Source organism: Kogia breviceps, chromosome 12 (assembly GCF_026419965.1).
Source record: "Kogia breviceps isolate mKogBre1 chromosome 12, mKogBre1 haplotype 1, whole genome shotgun sequence".
Taxonomy (NCBI): domain Eukaryota; kingdom Metazoa; phylum Chordata; class Mammalia; order Artiodactyla; family Physeteridae; genus Kogia; species Kogia breviceps.
The window spans coordinates 93,337,468-93,361,705 of NC_081321.1; the positions used below are offsets into that span (position 1 = coordinate 93,337,468).

Genomic DNA, 24,238 nt, shown 5'->3' on the forward strand with positions numbered 1-24,238 from the left:
CGTGTGGGCTCTGTAGTTTGCAGCACGTGGGCTCTAGCTGAGAGAGCGCGGGCTTAGTTGCCCTGCAACATGTGAGATCTTAGTTCCCTGACTAGGGATCGAACCCATGTCCCCTGCATTGTAAGGCAGATTCTTTACCACTGGACCACCGGAGAAGTCCCGCCAGTGAACCTTTCTGAGCCTCAGTTTCATTATCTATAAAAGGGCATAATGGCATCTGTCCCCTGGGAGAGGTGTGAAAATGACAGTCTCACCTCTTCCATCCTTTAAATGGGGCCACAGACTTCACTACTCTAATGGTCCAAGCAGCTGTCTCTGACTTTTTTTTTTTCCACGCCGCACCGCACAGCATGCAGGATCTTAGCTCCCAGACCAGGGATGGCACCTGTGCCGCCTGCAGTGGAAGCGCAGAGACTTAACTGCTGGGCCGCCAGGGAGTCCCTGTCTCTGACTTTTTTGATTGTGTGTCCTTCTCAGTAAAAATGTGGGGGAGCACAATGTCCCAACTCTGTACAAATATTCCTCACTATCAGAATCTGTCTGGCTCCTGAGTTTGAATGGCAAGGATCCAATGCCAAGTTTGATTACTGAGGCCATTATTGAAATACGTTTGGTTCCTGGGTTTGGGGTATGAAAGATATCACAGAATCTATTAGAACAGAATGGCTGGAACAGAATCTATTCAGTTCCTAAGTCAGATCTCAAGGTGTACCTGTCTGTTTATTTATTTACAAATTATATACGTGTACTCTATATTAAACATATGCAAAGTAGAAGTTTCCAAAAAAATGAGTCCAAAAATTTTTTTTAATTAATTAATTTTATTTATTTATTTTTGGCTGCATTGGGTCTTCGTTGCTGCGTGCAGGCTTCCTCTAGTTGCGGCGAGCGGGGGGCTACTCTTGGTTGCGGTGCGCAGGCTTCTCACTGCGGTGGCTTCTCTTGTTGCGGAGCGCGGGCTGCAGGCACGCGGGCTCAGTAGCTGTGGCTCGTGGGCTCTAGAGCGCGGGCTCAGTAGTTGCGGCGCACGGGCTTAGTTGCTCCGCTGCCTGTGGTATCTTCCCGGACCAGGGCTCAAACCCGTGTCCCCTTCATTGGCAGGTGGATTCTTAACCACTGCGCCACCAGGGAAGCCCAAGAGAGCCAAAATTTAAATGGAAAGAAATGCTAATATCTTCTTTCTTCACCCCACTGGGTCATTTTGTGTTTCCCCTGGGGGTGCCTTACCCCTCTTGGAAGAGTCCTAGCCTGAAATGAGGGGTGTTGAGGGGGAAGGACGCATCCACAGTGGTTTTCCCAGAGGGTCTGAGGGAACCTAGTCACAGAAGCCGTTGGTTACCAACCCACTTCACTGTGTGTCTGTGCCGCCCCCACCCTGTGCTGAGCCTGAGGTGTCAAGGAGGAGACACAACATCCGCCTGAAGGGAGTCGATGATGTCTATTCAACTTTTTCTATTGTTCTTAACAGGTTACACAGAAAGAAAACTGTTTCTCTTTTTTAAAAATTTAGTTATTTTTTAATTGAAGTATAGTTGATTTACAATGTTGTGTTAGTTTCAGATGTACAGCAAAGTGATTCAGATATATATATATATATATATATATATACACATAAATTCTCTTTCAGATTCTTTTCTCATATAGGTTATTACAAAATATTGAGTACAGTTCCCTGTGCTATACAGCAGGTTCTTGTTGTTTATTTTACATATAGTAGTGTGTATATGTTAACCCCAAACTCCTAATTTATCCCTCCTTCCCACCTTTCCCTTTTGGTAACCATAAGTTTGCTTTCCGTATCTATGAGTCTGTTTCTGTTTTGTAAATCAGTTCATTTGATCATTTTTTTTAGATTCCACATGTAAGTGATATCATACGATATTTGTCTTTCTCTGACTTACTTCACTTAGTATGATAATCTCTAGGTCCATCGATTGTCTATATATATATATATATATATATATATATATATATATATATATATATATATATACACCACATCTTCTTTATCCATTCATCTGTCGATGGGCATTTAGGTTGCTTCCATGTCTTGGCTATCGTAAATAGTGCAGCAATGAACACTGGGGTGCATGTGTCTATTTGAATTATGGTTTTCTCTGGATATATGCCCAGGAGTGGGATCGCTGGATCATATGGTAACTCTATTTGTAGTTTTTTAAGGAACCTCCATACTGTCCTCCATAGTGGCTGCACCAATTTACATTCCCACCAACAGTGTAGGAGGGTTCCCTTTAAAGAAAATGGGTTCTTAAACTCTAAAATGAACTTCCTTGAAAAACTGTCTGTGCCTGGCACCTTTTTTTTCCCCAGTGGTAAACTACACGTGACATAAAATTTACCATGTCAACGATTTTTAACTGTACAATTCAATAGCATTAAGTACATTTACAACGTTGCACAACTGCCACCATCATCCCCCTCCAGTACTTTTTCATCTTCCAGACAGAAACTCTAACCATTAGACAACAACTTCCCATTCTCCCCCCACCCCACAGCCCTTGATAACCACTGTTCTATTTTCTATCTCTATGAGTGTAACTACCCAACGTATCTTTTTTTTTCCTTTTCCGGTACGCGGGCCTCTCACTGTTGTGGCCTCTCCCGTTGCGGAGCACAGGCTCCGGACGCGCAGGCCCACCGGCCATGGCTCACGGGCCCAGCCGCTCCGCGGCATGTGGGATCTTCCCGGACCGGGGCACGAACCCGTGTCCCCCGCATCGGCAGGCGGACTCGCAACCACTGCGCCACCGGGGAAGCCCCTCTACGTATCTTATATGAGTGGAAGCTAACACTATTTTTCCTTTTGCGTCTGACTTCTTTCACTTAGCATCACGTCTTAGAGGTTCACGACGTTGTAGCCTGGGTCAGAATTTCCTTCCTTTTGAAGACTGAATGACGTTCCGTTGTATGTATAGGCCACATTTTGTTTATCCCTTCATCGGTCAGTGGACACTTGGGTTGTTTTCATCTTTTGGCTATCGTCAATAATGATGCTATGAACACAGGGGTACAAAGACCTGCTCGAATCCCTGCTGTCAATTCCCGGTGCCTTTTACAGAGAGGATTCTTTGACAAGTTTTCCCGTGGTTCCGGGTCCAGTGATCACAGTTTTGTAAATTACAGCACGCCGTGAGGCTGGTCACAGTTGTATGTGGAAGCACAAGGTGTTATGGGGGCGCAGGAAGGCAGGGGAAGGGACAAGTGGGGGGGGGTACGGGCACTTGGTGGCTGACTCAGGATTCCCCAGGCCGACGGTGTAGGGAGGGCGAAGCTCGGAGGGCGGCTGGAAGGTGGTGCATCTGCGCAGGGCACGTGAATCGACCTGGCTGAAGAGTGGGGAGAGCGGGCCAGGGGCCAGGCCGTGGAGGGTGAAGTCGACCCTTCGAAGAACCCGGGTTTCTCCTGGAGGGAAGAGAAAGCCAGGGAGATTCTTGGATAAGCTTGAGAGGGGGACCTAGGTAAGACTGTTCCACCCCAAGGTCAGGCTCAACTGCATGTGCCTCCCTGAAGCAGGGGAGGCCGGGAGGAGAGGAGGCCTCTGGCCCACAGTAGGGTTTCTCCCTTCTTGGTGTCTCCCGGCCTCTTGCCCACCCAAGGGGGCCTGGTCTCCTTTCTGGTCTCTCCGGCCGCCTTGAGAAGACATTCTCCGGCTGCTTGACCTCTTCACGCATTTGACATTTCAGTCTTAGCTCAGTCCCCTTCCCCAAGAAGCATCCTGGATGCGATTCTGTCTCGGCAGACACGCGCGCACGCACACACTCACGGTGCACTTGCACACAACCACAGCCCCACGCACACACGTGCGTGCGCGCACTCACAACACCCCTCACTCCTACATGCACACGTGCACACACACGCTGACACATAAACACACTCTTTCATACGCGTGCACACATGTGACCGCAACACACACACACACACACACAGTCTCCCCTCCCCCACTTCCTCCCATCTCTCTCGTCTCCAGACTTCTGGGTGGGGGGTGAGGGGGCAGAACTAACCTTTACTGAGAAACCACGGGGTGTCAGTCACTGGGTTTGGCTCTTCCCATGTCTCCTCACCGACGGTCTTCCTGGGTGCTTACCATCCCCGCGTCGTACAGGTGCACGACACCTGGGGAGCTGACGGCCCCCCGGGAGCTGCCGGGTCCGAACTCTGCAGCCTCCCTGTGGCACTTTTCACGGCTAGCTCAGGGCTTTTCCCTGTCATAGACTCACCTCGTCAAGTTGACCCCAGGGCCAGAGCCACGTTCTCTCCTCTTGTGTCTCCTACGTGGGCGGCTGGAACTCTGAAGATGCTCAGTGAATTCTCTTAGGGCTTCCCTGGTGGCGCAGCGGTTAAGAATCCGCCTTGCCACTGCAGGGGACACGGGTTCGAGCCCCGGTCCGGGAAGATCCCACATGCCGCGGAGCAACTAAGCCCGTGAGCCACGACTGCTGAAGCCCGTGTGCCTAGAGCCCGTGCTCCGCAACAAGAGAAGCCACTGCAGCGAGAAGCCCACACACCGCAACCAAGAGTAGCCCCCGCTCGCCGCCACTAGAGAAAGCCCGCGTGAAGCAACGAAGACCCAACGTGGCCAAAAACAAACAAACAAATGAATTCTCTTAAATCAATGATTCTGAACTCTGATGTCAAGGGGTGGTCTCAGGAGCCTCAGTTGTGTCCTTGTGCTGTCCCCACTGCCTGGAATGTCCCCCCATCCCACTCTCAGACTCCGTTTCAGGGCCCTGGGGTCATCGTCGGGAGACACCCCTCAACATCCTTGACCTCCATGTTTGCGGCGCTCAGTTTGGGCCTCACCTCCCCACGGGACTCTTTCATGCTAGCTGTTTGTTTATCCATCTGTCTCCCCCATGGGACTAGGAGCTCCTTGGGGACAGCGCTGTCTCTGATTCATCTTTGGGAGCCCAGATGCTCCTGCGGACCACACAGAGCAGGCTCCTCGGGAATGTGCCTTGAGTGGGAGAACAATGCAGGATCCCGAACCTTCTCCGAACATGCATTTGGTTCAGGTCCAGACGAAGGGGGGCTCTCCTGCCTGCTCTTGGGAAGGCTTTGGTGGAGGCCTCCCTACAGGTGCCGCTGCCTGAATCCCCCATCGCCCCAGGCATGCTGCCTTCAGATACACCAGGTTGGGGAGGAGGCGGGCGTGGTGGGTGCCCTTGGCCATCCTCCTGGGCACTGAAGCCCCGAGTGGGCAGCTTACGAGGAGAGCCGCCCACTTTCTTCCTCTCTCCTTCATGCCTAGGGCAGCTGGCTTGGTTGACCTTGGGGACCCGGGGCCCCTTCCCTGGGTCCCCTTCCCTTCCAGCATGGACAAGGCAGTGGGTACAGACGCAAGAGTCCAAGGGACTTGGGATCAGCCCTTTCTCTGCCACCGGCCACCTCTCTGGGCCTCAGTTTCCCTCTCTGTACCGCTGGAGGGGGGTTCCCTGACCCTCGGGGCCTCCCCAGCTGTGCCCTTCTTCGACTGTGAGATTCTGAGAGCAGAGGCGGGAAGGAGCGATGGCCCCTCTCTCCCCGCCACCTCTCCCTGTCCCTCAGGGTCACCCCAAAGACGCCCCCTCCCCCGGCTCCCTGGAACTTCCCTGCAGCTGCAGGCCTGGTGAGACAATTGGGTGTTTTAGAGAAATACATTTTTGGGCTAATTTGCCATGCATAAGTGTTTCTCTTACCCTTTAAAGGCGGAGAACAAAGAGGCCTTTCTGCACCCGGGCAGGCTGCTGGGGAGGGGACCGCAGCTGTACCGGGCCGAGACCCTCCTCCCTCCCTCATCACTGCGAGCGCCCCGCCATGCCGCCCACCGCCCCCCAGGAGAGACAGCCTGGACTTTCCCAGCCTCCCCCAGCCCCCTGCCCCCACTGCCTCGGAGGCCCCTCTGGCTCTGCCCCTCCCCGCCCCCACCCTCCCACCAGCTGCCCCAGGCGAGAGGGAAAGTGTGCACGGGTGGGAGGATGGATGGGGAGGGGGCGCGCGGGGAGAGAGCAGCTTTCCACGTGGCTCGCTGGGGTGATGATGGCCTGGCAGGGTGTGTGTCAGAGTTCCTGCGGCTTATGCCCTATGGTTACAGGGTGCGTGATGGTGTCCGTCATCGGGTGAATTGCCAGCGTGTAGGGGGACACGGCAGTCCCTGCCTTTGTACGCGCGTTCATTCGTTTGTTCATTCGTTCAGCTAATCGCTGTTGAGTCCCCACCACGGGCAGGTCTCGGGTGCGCCTGTCCCAGAGGGAGAGAGGGGCCCCGGTGGTTACAACGAGGCGCGCTGACTTCACACGCTGCTTGGAGGAGGTGACACCTGTGGGAGGGGGCTTCGTGATCGAAGGTGCCGCGGCATGAAAATAGGTGTGTCGTCCTGCACGGGGATGGGGGCCTTGTGCATAAGGGGGCACAGAGGGTCCAGAGCAGCCTCCTGTGCTGGTGGTGATGGTCGTAAAGCCGGGGGATTCTGCAGCACGCCCTCCCTGGCCAGAGTTCACCACCTGCACTGTTGCTCCGGCCGTTCCTCCACCTGGAGCCCCTTCCTCTCACTCTCCTCTGTTCTGAGGCCACACCTCTCCTGGCCCCTGACCCTCCGCCGGCAGGGCTGGCCCCTCAGCTGTCCTGGTCTGTCTCCCTGGCACACCCAGAGACAGCCTGAGAGCGGCTCTTTCCCTGTCTGCACCCTCCCCCAATCTTCAGAAGCTCACGGAGGGCATGGCCTTGGTGTCTTCCCCGCACCCAGCACGGGGGCCGTGCTCAGGAATGGAGCAAGGAGGGCTGGGCGCCGCTCGTCTATACTTCTAACGGCAGCGCTAATGTTTCCCGAGCACTTACTGCATGCCAGACACCAGATGCGGGCACACCTGTCCATTCACTCAGCTGTGACAATTACATAAGGTGGCAGCTGTGACCTACCACTGTTCTACAGATGGGGAAACTGAGCTACGGAGAGGTTAGCATTTTGCTAAAGATCGTCCAGCTCCCAAGACAGGAGGCATCAGAGTCTGGGCCGTAAACCCTTACATCCGCATCGCCCAAGAGCCACCGCTCCCAGGAGCCTTCTGGGATGGACTGGCCCACACTGGGCTCTCCTTCCCACGTCCTGTGGTTTGCTCTGTTCGCTTCATCCCTGGGCCCCGACTCTGCCCCGTGCGCCTGTGAGAGACTGTGAGACCCTGCGTTGAGCTGCAGGGTGTGGCCCCACGAGAGCCGTGAGGGCCTTGGTGACTTAGACAAAGCGGCAGGGCCAGGGTGGGAGGCTTGGCTGCACGGCGCTGCCTTAGGGGCAGGGGTAGCCTTTGGTCGTTGGATTTCAGAACCAACAAGGGACTCAGAGCCCCTTCTAACAATCCCATCTGGTCCCCTCTTGCTCAGCGTGTGCGATGGCGCAAGTGACACCTCCCTCTGCTCCAAACGCCGCCGGTGCGGGTTGACCGCTCTGTGGCTTTGGGACGCTCTGAGCGCGTGCGCACGCGCGCGCGCTCTAGGTAGGTGAGGAGAGGACAGAGAGTGAGAGGGACAGTGGCTCCACAGCCACCCGAGTCCTCCGTGCGGGCTGGGAGGAAGGGGCTGTCATGTACCCCACCCCCCAACACATGCACTCCCGGATGCACGCACCCTATGAAGGTCAGAGCAAAACAGGCAGAGAGCGGGATGTAGCTGTGGACCCCCGGGGGCTCCAGGGGAAGCCCGGCTGTGAGGGGCAGGCGGCTCCGGGCCTGTCTGGACAGGGACGCTGAAACTAGCCACAGGCCTTGCAAGTCCTGGCTGCTCCATCACGGCCCGTTGACTGGCACTTAGGGACGCTGACTGCATGCCTGGCCCGTGGGCAGGGCCAGGGGTGGGTGGGCAAGGCTCCTGCCCTTTCAGAGGAACCCCTGGCCTGAAGGAAGAGAGCACCCAGGAAAATGGAGTCCAGGGGTCTGAGCCTGAGCGGTGTGTCGGCTGCAGGGTGTCTGCGGGGAGAGGTGAAGGCAGCAGAGGAAGGGGTGTCACCCACTGGGGAATTAGGGAAGGAAACTAGAAGGTGAGAGACGGACGGGGGGTGGGAGGGGGATATATTCACAGACCCTTAGAATGTGAGAAGTGGGTCCTTGGAGATGACCTCGTTCAAGTCTAGTTCATACGGGGGAAACTGAGGCCCCGGGAGAAGAGGGACTTGCCCAAGACAGCGACGGAGATGATTCAACGAGTAGTTCCTAAGCCTGTGGGGCACCAGGCTGTGAGGGCTCAGCCTTAAATAAGGGCCTGCCGTGCCTCAGTTGGCCGTGGTTCAGTGGAACGATGGACACACAGACAGAGCCATGAGTGTGACCATCAAAGCACGTACAAGGCAGAGGGGTGAGGGGCTGATGGAGGACTATGATCTGGGCAAGACCTCTTGGCAGAGGTAGCATCTGAGTTGGGCTTTGAAGGATGAAGAGGAGTTCCAAAGGCTGAACAGGGAATGAAGGGATTCGTTTCCAGGTAACCTGGGTGGGTTTTAAGTTGATTCTTGCTTTTGCCGCCCCTGAGGGCAGCAGCCAGCCTGTCCTCCATCAACACCCCATTCTGCTGGAGACCACAGGCAGGCTGGGAGTGGCAGGAGGGTATTGGTGTGTTTCTGTCCTGAGGCAGGGGAATGGATTCAGGGTTTCCCAGACCCCCAGGCTCTGACAGAGTAAGGAGGATTTCAAGAGGCAGAGATGAGGGAAGGGCATTCCAGAAGAAGGGAACAACATAAGCAAATGCCTATTCAGCGAGGATCATGTTTTTCTGTAGCTGGAGCACAGGGGCAGGAAGGGAGCAGTCCAAGACGCAACAGGAAAGATTGGCCGATGCTGGGACTGGACTGCCCTGTGGCAGGAAGGAGATCCCACTGGATTTAGCACAAGAGCAACTCCCCCAAGAGCCCAAGACTGGGCTGAGAGAACCCAGAAGCCTCCAGGGAAGCCAGGAAGTGGGACTCCTGGACTGCGGTGTGCTGGTAAGTGCTTAACCACCAGCTCTGTCAGGGAGGGGGTGGCCACAGAGGGATGAATTGCCAGTGTTCACACTGTAAAAACTCCCACCGGGGTCAACATCAAGCTTCCAAGGTGACATCAACAGGCTTGGAAAATTCCAGAAGATTTAGCAATTGGCTCTCACGAGCTGGTAGGAGCTGACACCAGCACGCTACTGCGCCCTGAGTTTTAAGCTGTAGTTCCAGTGCACTCAGCCCTCCTTCTCTCCTGGTTCACGCTCAAGGTGACCATAAATGGGAGAGCCCAAGGACGGAGAAGGACGGAAAGGGACCGCTCCGTGGTTTGTCCAAGCTCCGGGGGCTCCGCCGCAGGCTGAGACCCCAGGCCCTGTGGGTTCGAGCCTTAGCTCAGCCGCTCACATGCTGGGTGACTCAGGCCAACCCCTCCCTCCTCTGTGCTGACTCGCTTTTGCGGGATCACTCCCGGGCTGAGAAGACCGCACAGTGGGGAAGAGGGGATGGGGCAGGATTGGGCTGTGAAGGCCATGGGAGCAGGGGCAACGGTTCCCTGCGGACAGGGGACAGGCCCACCCCCAACCCCTCTACCCCCAGCTCATTTGCCTGACAAATCCACCAGATCACCGGTAGGGGGTGGCACAGGTGAGGTCCTGTGAAGTGAGGGGCTTGGGAAGGGCGGTGGGGAACAGGGTAGGGGGCCCTGGGCGAGAGGTATGAAGGTGGGCTTACAGAGCAACACCTCAGACACTGACAATGGAAGGGTGGGCTTGTGGGCCTTGATACACGTTGGTGCCTCTGCCTGATGCTGCCCCCTCCCTTTCTGTCACTTGGAAAACTACTCACCCATCAGGCCTCAGTCCCAGAACACCTCTACCAAGAAGCAGAGCTTAAGAGCGCGAGTCTGGGCATCATCAGACCTGTGAGGCCCTGGACCATCTGCTTCGTTTTCTCAGCTTCACCTGTAAAATGGGGACAACGAGGCTAGTAGCTTGTAGGATGGTTGCAAGGGTTACATGAGATGCACGTGGCACAGGGGCCCCACTTCTGATAACCGGGATATTATTATTCCTTGTTACTCCCCCTTCCCCCATGCCCTCTGTATCCCCCTATTGCCTCGTGGATACCCCTTCGATCAGGTTGCAGTTATGGCCATGTCTGTCTCTTCCAGGGGACACCGAACCCCTGCAGGTGGGCACTGGGTCTGCTTTGCCTCCGGGACTAATCCTGGCCAGGTCCCCAAGCCTCGGCCGTGACGTCGACCCATGCAGTGTCCCGGCCAAGTGGCTGCACCTCCCGGAGCCTCCGTTTCCTCACCTGTGACCTGGATGATCTCTGAGGTGGCTTCCAGCCCCAAATGCTGTGAGTCTATGTCCCAAACCCAAGTCACCATCCTGCCCCCAAACCAGCCCCCACCCCGCTTCCCCGCCCCATCAATGGCTCCACTGTCCTCCAGCGACCCCGGCGTGAAACTTCAGAGCCATTTTCGACTCCTCCGCCCCTTCAAGGCCCTGCAGCTAATCATCAGCCACGACAGTCTTTCCTTCGGAACGCTGTTCACATCCGTTGTCCCTCCCTGGTAGTCTAGTCCCCTCTGTCTGAAGTCTGGATGATTTCGTCTGCTTTCTAACTGGCCAGTGTCCCCTCACCTTCCACCACACCCAGCAGAGCTCCGGAAATGCCACAAGTACGCTCCTCCTGGGAGCGGACCCCTGTGACCTGGCATGGGATTAGCTGCCCTGACTCTGTCAGCAAGGAGCCGGACTGCTCCCTCAGGCTGAGAGGGCCCCGGGGGGAGGCCGGGGTCTCGGTCCTGGGGGTAGAGGGAGCCCCGGGTGGAGTCTGGGGGTGCACATAGTAAATGCCGACCCTTCCCCGTCATGTCCCGAGCGGGTCACCTCCCGAGACAGCCCCCCCGGCACGCGCGCACACACACGTCCACGCACACGTCGGCTCAGTCACGTCTGTTGACTCTGCTCTTTGTTACGCCTCGTGCTGAGCGTGGGGCAGGGGCTCCGGGATGGTTAAGACACGGGCCCTGCCCCCGCGCTTGTTGGGACACGAAAATGGCCGATGCCACACCCATCGTGTGCTTCCGGCCGGACGTACCAGGGTCAGTGGGTGTTGCCCAGGCCCCAGGGATCAGGGTGCTTCGCAGAGGAGGGACCGTTCAGCTGGGTCTTGGAGGACGAGGAGGAGTTCGGTTGAGGCACGATGTTTCCGGCGGGGCCAGCAGCCTGTCTGTCCATGGCGTGCGTGGAGGGGCTGGGAGGCATTTGGCGTGGCCAGTGCTGAGAGGGACCGGGTGGGCCAGGGCCGGGCTCCCCGCTGCTCAGGGGTGAGCAACGGCAGGGACCCCTTTTCGCCATCAGTAATTCATGTCCCCTGAACGGAGCTGACGCCCCCGGCCACGGAGGCAGCTCCTCTGTAAAAAAAAAAATCAAAGTGACAATCTGTGGGCCTGACACTTCACAGTGGACCCAAAGCTGTCCTTCCCTGGGCCCTTGCCTTTCTGTCCTGTGAGGCGGGACCGGACAGGGCTCGTTGCTAGCATTATACAGGTGAGGAAGCTGAGGCCCACAGAGGGGTAGAAGCTTGCCCAGGACGACCGGCCGGTCCTGGGCAGAGTCAGGCCTGGAAGTTCCCTGGTCCTGGATCCCAGAGTCTAGAGGTTGCTGGGAAGAGGGGGAGGAAGGGAGGGGGCTTCAAGCCTGGTGTCCCAGGTCCTCCCGGGGAGGGACAGCCTCTGTGGGACTAGGTGGGCCGATAGGTGCAGCTGCTGGGAGCCGAGGACCGAGGATCGTGCCCACTGGGTCTCGCCAGGGCAAGCCATGCTGGGCCGGCTCGGCCTCTGTCACTGAGCTCCCTTCTGGGGTGCGCTGGGGGCGGAGGTCTGGCCCGAGGAAGCGGGAGGGACCGGGTGGCGGATTTGTGTTTCCACTTGATTTCCTCAGTTGTTTTCCAAGAGCAGTGGCAGGATCCCCAGGGGCCGGGTGGAGGCGGGGAGGCCACCGGAAGGCACCACGGCCCCGCTGCCCGCCCCCCCCACGTGACTCCCCTGACTGACGACAGTGCCGCGTGGAAGCGCCTCGAGGCTTCCGTTCTGGCGAGGGTGTGACGTGGGCCAGGGCATCGGGCCCGCGCTTGGTGACTTCCCGCGTGACCCACAGCGTCTCCAGTGCTCTTTCCACTGGGCCCAAACCTTAGACTGTGACAGCCACCCGACCCCACTTGCAGCACAGCCCCATAGCCGGGCACCCAGGACCCCAGTTCTCCCAGTTCCCCCTCCTGCTGCCTTGCCACGGGCCATCGGTCCCCGACTGCCCCAGCCTGGCCACCCTGGGCTCACGTCCCCACTGGGCGTCTTTCCTGCCTTCCGGGGCTGCCCTCGCTCCTGTCCCTGGCCTCAAGCCTGGCCTCTCCCCTTCCACTCCCCCCTGTGTCCTGGGCCTATTTGCACCTTCTCAGACTGGTGGCTCGAGGAGTGGGGTCAGCTGCTCCTGGCTTCAGGATCCGCTCCGCCACCTCCTGGCTGAGTGACAGCAGTTGAATTGCAGCCCTTCTCTGTGCTTCGGTGCTGGATCTAAGGAGATAGAGGTGCTTGGCACAGGGTGGGGTGGGGGAGGTAACGCAAGAGTTCAAAGGAGCCAAGCTTCTCCCAGCGTTAGAATCCCAGCTCTGACACCAGCTGTGCACCCCTCAACAATGATGATGACATCTCCCTGAGCCTCAGTTTCCCCCTCTGTAAAATGGGTATAATAATGGTTCCTTCCCATTGGGATGGAATGAACTACTCCCACAGGTGGGATTCTCAGCCTGGCTAGGGAAGGCTCCCTAGAGGGAGTTGTGCCATACAGCTCTGAACAGTGGGTCAGAATCAGCCAGCAAAGACAAGGTGGGTGGGTGCTCCATAGGGAGGGCAGGGCTTGAGCAGAGGCTGGAGATGGAAACCGGGAGCTTTAAGCCCGAGGCTGAGGCTGGAAGGGGTGGAGGTGACACTCGGAGCTCTGGCCTAGGAAGGGGCTGGGGCTACCCAGGATCCCACCCCAGCCTCCCCACCCCACCTTGCCAGCCAGGGCGCTGCCCTCATCTTTCCTGCTCTCCCAGCTGGTTCCCTGCTCCGTGCCTTTATTATGCTGGTCCTTCTACCTACAAGCCCTCCGGTGCCTCCTGGCCTATGCAAACCCTACCCATCCCCCATGATAGTGCAACTACAACTTGCTTCCTCCAGGAAGCCTCTGGGCCCCCTGCCATGGCCATGCCCCTCTCCCTCCCCCACTCCCTCTCTCTCCTGCTCCTGTTTTCTCTCACTCCTCTGCAGCCCTGCCTGTTGCACAAATCCACCGTGTTAGACCATCTTGTAAGTGGTGCACAGGCCTGGAACCCAGCAGGACCCCGTCCGTGACCATTAACCACCGTCAATAGCGCCTCCCTGCCAGCTTTACACCCACCCCAGTGCGTGCACAGCTCTCCCCTCATCTGATCCTCACCACCACCTCTGGGGCCAGAAAGGATGAGGTCCATTTGACAAATGAGGATGCAGAGGCTTGAGAGGCCTGGGCTGCCTACAGCAAGTCAGTGGGGGCAGACAGGATCACAGGGGTCTCTCTCTCACCCGTCCCACGGTGCCTACCACGGCTGGGGAGCTTTCTGTTCAGTTGGAACCCCCAAATCTGTCCTGCTTTGTCCCTCTGGGCCCCACAGCCTCCCTCTCCTACCCACTGGCCCCTCTGTTGTCTGAAGCCGCCTCATACTGTCACTACTTCCTGTAGCAACGGCCCCGCCCCACCTCACAGCTCCAGGCACTTGACAGGGCTGAGCTGGGGCCACAGATGCATGGGAACGCGCAGAGGTGCAGGGAAGGGCCTAGCATTAGGGTTCGGGAGGCACTGCCCCTTCAGCTGGTGACCATGTGCCATCTTTCACCTCTTGGAGCCTATTTCCACCCCCTGAGGATCGATCTGTACCCACCAGACCTGCGAGGCGCATGTGGTGTTCCAGATGAGGAATCTGAGGCTCTGAGAGGCCAGGGACCTGCCTGAGGTGGAAGGCAGGGTGCTGAGCCCCTGCTTTTCTGGGCTGTTTGCTGACGTCACAACACAGTGGGGCTGGGGGGAGGGGGCTCCCGAGAGCCCTTTGTGAAGCTCGAAAAACTGCCCAAAGAAGAGGCTTCGTTTGAGCTCCAGTGGGTCCCCTTCGGACGCCTGGGACCCCACCATCTGTGAACCGCCCCGCCGCCCCCCCGGTGGGGGAGAATCTTGCTCTCTTTAGGGCCCTGCCTGGCCCAAGGACCATGTGCTCCATTCTTAGCACCTAGAAAGTGCTGGGCCAGCGCTTACTCGGAGAATGGTTGCACCTAGGATGGGAGGGTGGGAAGCTGGGGAGGAGGAGTGCCAGGGAGGGCAGCACACAGGGTTAGGGGCTGCGGCAAAAGCCCTGCTGGGTCTCCAGCTCTCGCCCTCGACCTCTGCAGTTTATCTCGCACAGGGCAGCCAGAGACTCCTTGTTGAGATGGAACGCAGACGACACGAGCCCTGCTCCAAGCTCCTGTGGGCCCTCACACCTGGGCTCCTCCTGCCTTCCCGTCACTCTGGTCTCCTAGCTCTTCCGAGACTCACCAGCACGGTCCCTCTCAGGGCCTTTGCACGCGCTGTACCAACTGACTGGAATATTCTCTGCCCAGATGTTCCTCCTCTCTCCATTCAGATCTTTGCCGAATGGCGCAGCCTTGCAGGGCCTTCCCCGGCCACCATTTCTAATGTAAGCCCTCCTGTCACTCTCTCTCTTTGCCCTGTTTGTCATCATAGAGCTTGTAGCCACCTGCCATTAGCCTGTTTACTTGTTCATGCTCTGCTCCCCGAGGGCAGGCTGGTCCGTTTGGTCCACTGCTGAGCCCCAGAGCCGGGTGGGTCAGTGCTGGGCACAGGGCTCCATGTGTATTTGTGGAGGAAGGAAGGAAGAAAGGAAGGAAGGGAGGAAGGGAGGGCAGGAAGAAGGAAGGACCTCTTTCTTCTGCTTATTCATGGGGTGCCTCCCCCACGCGGCCCAGTGTCAGGTGCTTTGAGAACGCCGGGCATCAGTAGAAGGGACCAGAGCTCACGTCGGCCAGGCTGGCCCCGAGGTACACGTGAAGAGCCCAGAGCACGGTGACTTCTTCCGGTGTCCTTTGCCTTCATAACAGATGTGGTCTCTAGAGGCCTGAGAACCAGGGCTCGTGGGTAGAAGTGGGAAGGGGAGAAAGTTGGGTGGGGCTGAAAGAGATTTAATTAAATTTCAGAAAAAACATACAGCACAACTTTGCACAGATGGAAGGGACTTCCTCAGGAGGAAAGATACCGCCCGTCAGCAGAGGGAGGCCGGTGGAGGCCGGGCAGCCCCGGAGCCGGGACCAGCCCTAGGACCTGCGGCCATACTGTCAGGACTGGGAGTGCAGGGGTGCCCTCGGGGTGGGGTGGGCTGGCCCTGAAGCTGGAAGCAGGCGCGGGTCACACGTCTGGCCAGGCCCAGGCAGCAGAAGCCGTGGCTCCAGTCCCCCCGTCTAAAGGTAGCTGGGCCTCGGCCAAGCGGCCATCTTGGGGCTCTGGGCCCTCCGACCGCAGACCAGGCCTGGGAGACAGGAAATTGCGGGCTCAGGGCCGGAAAGGCGCCCCCAGTGGGCCCTCCCTCCCTCCCGCCTCCCAAAGTGGCCTCGGGCTCCTGCGCCCCGCGCCCATGGGGTTAACTCTCCCTGTCTCTCTCCGCTCTGAGTTGTTTTCCAAGCCAGGCAGAGAATGGTTCTCTTGTTACCAACATGGCTTCTGGGCATTGGGTAATGTGCTCCTCTTCTCCCGGCTGCTCCACAAAGGGACCTTTTGTTCCCCTCCCTGCCCCTCTCTCTGGCTCTTCCCCGGCCCCCCACACACCCACCCGCTCTGACTCCCTCCTGCCCGCGCCTCCCGCCCTGCACCGCACCCCCGGGCCGCCAGGAGTGACCGTGGCCTGGCCGTGGCGCCCTCCGTCCCCTGGCGCCCCGCGAGCGGGCGCAGGGCCTGGTGGCCGAGGCGGCCGCGTTGCGGGCGGCCAGGTGGCTTCTGGGAGGCCACGGGGGGCAGGGTACGGGGTGCCTGGGGCACCTTGTGAGTTCTTGGGGTGCACCTCCTGCCCCCAGGGTGGGGGGACCCTCCGCCTCCCACCCCGGGCCTCTTCCCTGCTCCGAGACAAGCTGCCCCTCCCATCCACCATCCCGCTCCAACGGCACAGCAGCCTTGGGGTGGGAGTGACGGCCCATCTTCCCCCCAAGGTGGAGGCTGAGGCTCGGAGGGTGAGCATCCTAACCAGGTGCTACAGCTGGACCCAGCCGTGTGCCCCTCCCCCCAAAAGAGCCCTCAGGATGCACCCCGTCCCACGGGAAACACCGAGATGGGTCTGAGCCTCCAGCGAAAACCTAAAACCCAGTTTTCTGGAATTTTTTTGGAAAATGAAACAGAATGTGTCCAAGATGGGAGTGCCAGGAAGCCAGTCGGTGTTGCGGTGCCTGCTCTCAGGGAAGACCGTCTCTGTCTACTGTCCCCTCCCTTTCGCCGCCTGACAGCCCTGCAAGGCAGGTGAGGATGGGCTGACGACACATTGTTCAGATGAGGGAACTGAGGCACAGAGAGGCGGCCCAGCCAGGACTTGGGGCTCACCCAGGGGACTCCTGCCCTGGTCATCTCTCTCCAGCGCTGCTGCCCACCCACCCCTTGAGAGGTCTGGGGCCTTGGGGAGGGCACTTAGGCAGATCCCAGCAGCCCCGGTTCCCTTGTCTGGAATCGCAGAAGCCAGAGGCCTGAGGAGGTTGTGCTCAGATGCTCCAGATATTCACCAATTCCTCCATCTCATGCTGTCCCCGAATTCACAGTGACGTGAAACAGAGCAAAGTGAGCGCTCGTGGAGCACCCGCACGGCGCTAGCAGCGTGCAGTCACCTGTAACCTCCGTGCTGGGCTGGGGCTTTCGGGCCATGGCAAGAAGAGGTAAAATCGGTTGACATGGTGATGGATGGGAGGGAGGGGGGCAGGGGGGCCAGAGGGAGAGGGAAGTTCCTAGTCCTGCCCTCAAGGAGCCACAGTCCAGGAGGAGTGACATATCAGTAAAGAGCCAGCATGTTGCAAGACAGGCAGCCTGGGGGCTCATCACCAGGCTGGGAGGTGGGGGAAGGAGGGCTTCCTGGAGGAGGTGACCGTGCATGGAGCCTCAAAAGATGAGTGAAAGTTCACCAGGCAAAGAAATTGAGAGAGGAGGTGGGGATGGAGCTGGTGTCGGGGGTGAGGCTGGGAAGACGACGAGCGGTATGTGTTGGTGTGGGGACGCCCCACTAGGCCCATGTGCTGGAGCAGAGCCAGGGCAGGGAAGGTGGGGGAGCTGGGCAGCAGGAAAGAGCCGTGTGGGATGCAGAGGGCAGGGAAGGAGGGCTCCTGAAGGCCGGACTGGATCCTGAGGGCAGTGGGGTGGTCACTGAAGGATTTTAGAGGGGTCGGATTTGTGTTCTAGAAAGATCTTACGGGCTGGATCTACGCCAGTCTGGTTTATGACTGTTTCCCCAGCACCCAGCTCAGTAACGGGCACACAGTAGGGGCTCAATAAATGTTTTCGATCAACACACGAATGCCAACAGTGTACCCTGAGGCTGTGGTTGACTCCAGCAGTGGAACCTTGGGCCCTCAGTCTCCTTACTTGTAAAACGAGGGTAACAAGACCTGCCTCTTGGGAGGTGAAAGGAAGTAGCACGTGCAAGGCCTCCCTCGGTGTCCTGCACGTGGTCAGCCCGCCACGACCCGAGCAGCATGTGCTGTGGGCAAGACAGAGGCAGGGACCTGGGTCAGGAGCGGTGGAGTCACCCAGGTGAGAGAATAACATTAACAACAACAATAATGTTTATTAAGTGCTTAAGTTCCGGGACTCCCTTAGTGGTCCAGTGGTTAAGATTCTGCGCTTCCATTGCAGAGGGCGTGGGTTCGATCCCTGGTCGATGAACTAAGATCCTACATGCCGCATGGGGTGGCCAAAAAAAAAAAAAAAAAAAAGGCTTAAGTTCTTCGCATATTTTATTCATATAATCTTCAAGACAAGTGAACGGAGAAGGCAGTATTTTATAGGTCATCCCAATTTTATCGTCCAGGAAACTGAGGATCAGACAGGTGAGGTGACTGGCCCGAGGCCCCGAGGCCAGTGAGCGGTGGACAGAACTGCACTGGACACCAGAGCCCAGCTTGTGACCACTAAGCTGGTGATGGAGAGAGGTCAGGGCAGCCGCCAGGGGAGGGAGAGGTGGGGGGACAGAGTCAGACTGATGGACCAGACGGTGGGGGCAGGCCTGGGAGAGGGAGGCAAGGAAGCCCCTAGGTTCTGGCCTGGATGACCAGGTGGAAGTTCATTCCATTTCCTGAGTGAGGGACACAGCAGGATCGGCAGGCTTGGGGAGAAAGGACACGCCGAGTCTGAGGGGCTGTTAGGGTGTCTGGGTGGGGATGCCCGGGAGGTCTGCAGTCTAGGCGGGGTGGTCTGGATGAGGGCAAAATGAGCTCATAGGGCAAGTGGAAGGCATGTGGGTGGGTGGAGGAGCCCCAGCCCTGGAGATGATGTCGACAGCAGACGTTACACAGCACTGACTCTGGGCCAGACATGATCCTAAGCCCTGGTATTATTTAAATTCTCCCAACAAACTCTGTGAGGGAACACCATTACCATCCCCATTTTATTTTATTTTATTTATTTATTTTATTTTATTTATTTATTTTTTTTTTGCGGTACGCGGGCCTCTCACTGTCGTGGCCTCTCCCATTGCGGAGCACAGGCTCCGGACGCGCAGGCTCAGCGGCCATGGCTCACGGGCCCAGCCGCTCCGCGGCACGTGGGATCTTCCCGGACCCGGGCACGAACCCGTGTCCCCTGCATCGGCAGGCGGATTCTCAACCACTGCGCCACCAGGGAAGCCTCATCCCCATTTTATAGATGGGGAAACTGAGGCAAGAGAAGTTCTGTTTGGAATGTCCAGAATAGGTACATCTGTAGAGACAGAGAGTAGAATGGTAGTTACCTAGGCTGGGGAGTTAAGGGATGATGTCTAAAGGGTACAGGGTTTATTTTGGGGGGTGATGAAAATGTCCTAAAATGAATGTGGTGATGGCTGTGCAACTCTATAAATATACTAAAAAGCATTGAATTGTGTACTTGAAACGCGTGAATTGTACGGTATGTGAATTACATGTCAGTAAAGCTGGGGGAGAGAGAGAGGCGCCCAGCCAGTAGAGGGAAGCGGGGCTTGGAGGGGCAGGGGAGCCTCAGGCGCAGGAAGGAGGGCAGAGGTACAGAGGCAGTTTGGGTGAGAAGCTGGGGGAGGATGCTGTCTGCAGCATCAGCTGCTCCCGACTGGTCCAGGGTGTGAGACCTGGACGTTCCTTGGGGTTTGTCAGTCCAGGTTCCCTGGTGACCTGGTCCACACTGGTTGGGGACCCGGCCCTGCGGGTGGACGGGCCCTTCTGGCAGTGGAGATCACAAGAGGAGTGCGTCATCCTTTGGGACCTGGACGTCCTTGCCCCTGGGTGGGGATTTCTCCACCTCAGGAAGCAGTAAGCCCCCAACCAGCAATTTTTGGAGGCTTGCTGCGCCTGACTTTGGGTGGAGGCTGCGGAGGAATGAGGGTAGGAAAATGCCTCAGTTGCTCTTCCCGAAAGAGCGAGACCCCCAGTCAACAGCTCACCCAGAAGTTTCGCACCTCAGCTTCTCCCACAAGAGGGCCCCGGAGTCTGCTGGGGGTCCAGGAGGACGGGAGGGCGTGAAGTGAAGGCTGGGGTGTGGAGGTCCCCCTCCCTCCCGGCACGGATGGTGGTCATCACCAGGATCACGTCCAGGCCTCCCGACTGAGAATGGGAGTCCACACTGCCCCGGAGCCCAGGGCTGCGACTGACCCAGGGTCCCAGCCAAGGATGGGGACGCGTGGAGAGGCTCGAGGGGCCGCCAGGCATGGGGCATCTGAAGAGCAGGAGATGAGGCAGCTCTGGGCAGCGCCGAGGGCCTTCTGCGGCCACAGCCGCCACGCCCCTTCTGTTCAGGGTTCATTCGGCACCCCTGCACCCCCGCCCCATGCCTCAGGACTTGTCTCCGTGATGCAGGAGGCTGGCAGGGAGACTGGGCTAGTCCTGCGCTCAGGACCTCCATGGGGCCAGGATCCCGTGAGCGGGGCGGAGCACGCGTAATTCTCTCAGGAGGCTGAGGCTCAGAGGGGCTCTTGCTGGAGTCCCCACACCCCCATCAGGCACTTCTCCCTGGGGAGCCCCTCGCGGCCCCACTCAGAGCCCATTTCTTCTTCGTGATGCAGCTGCGGTGCTTTGATTTCCCCGATCAGAGCAGAATAGAAGGAGATCATTAGAAACGTGCATGGAGGGAGGGAGGGAGGGTCCAGAAAGAGGGAAATAGTTGCTAAAACTCAAACATTTGCTGAGAGGGTCTGTCTTATATTAAGTACTCTTATCATAAAACAAACACAAACCACAGCTGCCGACTTGGCTTTAACAACATTTGTAGCGCACTCTAAGGGAGGCCCCGGAGCCACTGTATAACCACAGGCTACCTGTGGGCGCTGCCAGGCGGCTGGTCACAGGACCCACGGATGCTGCCCTGGCTGTCACTGCTGAATGCCTTGATACAAGCGGAGGCTGCATTTGTAGGACATTTTGGTAAAGCAAACTAGGTATAAATAAAGACTTATGCCCACAGATGTCTATTGCAACTCACAGAATAGTGAAAAACTGGCCATTGCCTCAGTGTTCAGCATTGGGGGCTTGGGGCTTGGTGAAGCCAATCACAGCACCTTCCTATGACAGAATGTGATGCAGCCACTAAAAATGATACTCGTGAAAAATCGTAATGACACAGGAAACACTTTTGGTATAAAACCAGGATACAAAATGGTATAGGCATATATATTACATCAGTAAAAAGAGAAAAGAAAAAACTAACTGCTGTGAGCTCGACTTCATTTCACGACATATAAGGAAAAAACAGACAGAAAACACAAAAACGCTCACCTTATTTATTTCTGGGTGGTGGGATTTAGAGTGATTTTTAAATTTTTAGTACTTTGTCTCGTATTTCCAAATTTCTACAATAAACACTTTCAAGTTTGAAAGTTATTTGAAATAAAGGCAAAGAGTGTATCCTGTATTTAAGAAAGAGTCTCATTTCTCTGGAAAATCTTTTTTTTTTTTTTTTTTTAAAGATTTTATTTATTTATTTTTGGTTGCATTGGGTCTTTGTTGCTGTGCGTGGGCTTTCTCTAGTTGTGGCGAGTGGGGGCTACTCTTCGTTGCGGCATGCGGGCTTCTCATTGCGGTGGCTTCTCTTGCTGCAGAGCACGGGCTCTAGGCGCGTGGGCTTCAACAGTTGCAGCACGAGGGCTCAGTAGTTGTGGCACGCGGGCTTAGTTGCTTCGAGGCATGTGGGATCTTCCCAGACCAGGGCTCGAACCCGGGTCCCCTGCGTTGGCAGGAGGATTCTTAACCACTGCGCCACCAGCTAAGCCCTGGAAAATCTTTTTATGTGGATGTGAAAGGTCTCGGACTGTATTTAATACTCAATATTTTTCAGCTTGAGGTAAGGCGCTCGAATCAGTTCAGGAATGCATTTGACTAGGAGTAACAGAGAGCGGGTTGGCTTTTCCCCGTAACAGGAAGTCCCTGTTAGGCCAGCCAGGGCTGATGTGCCCAGTGATGCTGCTGTGGAAGCAGATCTCCTGTTTTCCACCCAGAAACCATCTCTTTCAAGCTTCTGTCCCCCATGCCATTTCTCAATATTCTGGGACTGAGAACAGCTTGCGCACACGCTGCCCCACCCCAGCCCAGTGACATCAGGATGTTAGAGAACCTCGGGTGGACCAGGCAGCCCAGGTCAGGGTATGCGTGTGGGAGGCTGTTCCTGAGGAAGTGACCTGTCCAAGGTCACACTGCTCAGTGAGCTGAATGACCAAAGAAAGGATGGATGGTCACATGGAGGCCGGATTAGAACACGGCTCTTCCCCAAACTGCCAAGTCGACCCGTTTGACGTGGCACACGGGCACCTGGAAAACCAGGCCCTGCGGACCTACTTACTCAGCACCGAACTGCTGTGGCTCACAGACACCTCACCTGTTTTACTCTGAGCCTTTGCTTATACGGTTCCTTCTGCCTGGAATACCTTTCCCTGCTGCCCCCACCCTCTTGGGTCTGACTTCTACTCACCCTTTGAAGATCAGCCCCAGCATCGTTTCATCCTGGAAGCCTTCCTGACCTCCTGGCTGGGCTAGTGGTCCCTTTTCTGGCACTCATAGTACACTGTGCTTGCTGCTTCTATCGCACTTGGTTATACTTTTCTGTTCACGTGCTGACTCCCCCCTCCCCACCAGCCTCTAGCCCCTTGAGGGAGGACTGTGTCTGATTCATCTCAGCATCGGCCTGGCCCCAGTCTGGGCACATCTGAGCAGGAAGTCATAGGACCGGCTCTCCCTCTGCTCCTGCAGGAGCCTTGACAAGTCATAGCCCCGTTTCCCTGCCCCACATGTGGGGGAGTTGGGCTTCACCAGGTCCCTTCTGAGACCCAGTCATCCTTAAGAAGGCAGGGCTGTTGGTGGTGCCCGAGATCCAGCGGGGCAAGGGGCCCTCGGTCAGGATGGACGTCCCCTGTGGCCACCTGCCCTGCTTAACGGTAGGGACGGGTTGGGGTGGAGGGCTGCATTCTGGACCTCGGCAGCCCAGACTCCACCAAAGAGGCTGGCCCTGTGTCCCCGCATCAGGGAGGGCGGCCCCCAGCGCTTATCAAAGGCCAGCAGGGCCCCATCCCTCGGAGGATGGCTGGGAGGGGGAGGGGATCTCCCCGGGGCTGCTAAGGCTGGGCCGCTGCCACCAACAAGCCAGCCATCCGTCAGCCCGCAGCACAATGTGGCCATTAACCCCTGCCCCCTGCCCCTTTTTGGCCACTTCCTCTGGAGGGCTTTCCCCCTCCCCACGGAGAAGGGAGGGGAGGATTTCTGTTAAGGCTCCGTCTTCAGTGATGGGCCCGGGAGCTGTGGCCCCTTGGCTGGTTTGGGGAGTCGCAGCTCTGTGTCCCTCCCAAAGCTCGAGGTCCCAGGTTTCCAGCACCATCTTCTGCGGCCGCCTTGGGGGGTCAGGTGGTGCCTCCACCCTCTGCCACCCACGGGAGTACCCTCGAGCCAAAGCAGTGTGTATGCGGAGGGACAGAGAGGGACCCTGAGACAGAGAGGGGTAGGGACGGAGAGATTCTGCGAGACCCACTTGAGACTCAGGGGTGGCTCCTTTCCATTTACACAGAACATTCAAAGGGACATTACAGACAAGTCCCGCTTGTGAAAGTCAATGAGAGAACCCTAAGTAAGATATTAGCAAAACAAATCTGCAATGAATAAAAAGGATATATACCTCATAACAGAATTGTGTTTATCCTAGAAAGGGGACCGTGGCTTTACATTCGAAAGTCTATAATGCCATTCATCACGTTAATAAATTAAGGGAGAAAACGCACATGATCATCTAGGCGCTGGCAATAAATCTCAACATCTACTTCTGATACAAATGTTTTAGCAAACTTGGGATAGAAAGGAATTCCTTAAACTGATAAAGATTACCTACAGAAACCAGCACAAACATAGTTCTTAAAGGGCCAACAGATACATTCCTGAAATCAGGGACAAGTTTGCCCTCATCCATGCATCTATTCAACGTTGTACCTGAGGTTCTACCGGGGGCAGTAAGACATGAAAAAGATAAACAATAACAACAAACTATAAGGATTGGAAAAGAAAGAGTAAAGCTGGCATTATTTGCAGGTGATACGATTGACTCCATAGAGAATCCAAAATAATCTACAGGCAAATTATTAGAACTATGAAGGAAATTTCACAGAGCTGGAGATAGGATATTCCTATAGCAAATCAATATCAAAAACCAATTGCAGGGACTTCCCTGGTGGTCCAGTGGGTAAGAATCCACGCTCCCAATGCAGGGGCCCGAGTTCGAACCCAGGTCGGGGAACTAGATCCCACATGCCACAACTAAACATGTCGCAACAAAGATCCCACGTGCCACAACTAAGACCTGGCACAGCCAAAATAAATGAATTAATTTTTTAAATATTGCAGCTACAACGTGTGGATGGATGAACCCTGAAAACACGACGCTAAGTGAAAGAAGCCAGACACAAAAGGCCCCATGTTATGATTCCATTGATATGAAACACCTAGAATAGGCACATCCCTAGCAACGGAAAGTAGCTTAA

General features: G+C 56.7%; 1 protein-coding gene across 6 annotated transcripts in view; it reads left to right on the forward strand.

Annotated features, from left to right (window-relative positions):
• PICK1 (protein interacting with PRKCA 1) overlaps positions 1 to 24,238 on the forward strand; it is a 78,078-nt gene that overhangs the window by 29,355 nt on the left and 24,485 nt on the right. For 5 of the 6 annotated variants that reach the window (XM_067010186.1, XM_067010189.1, XM_059080195.2 and 2 more), the window contains exons 2-5: positions 8,761 to 8,965; positions 10,128 to 10,318; positions 16,422 to 16,539; positions 16,833 to 16,946. The gene's annotated coding sequence lies outside the window, so the exon portion shown is untranslated. The remainder of the gene's footprint in view (positions 1 to 8,760; positions 8,966 to 10,127; positions 10,319 to 16,421; positions 16,540 to 16,832; positions 16,947 to 24,238) is intronic. The other variant, XM_067010187.1, reaches the window with a different exon arrangement.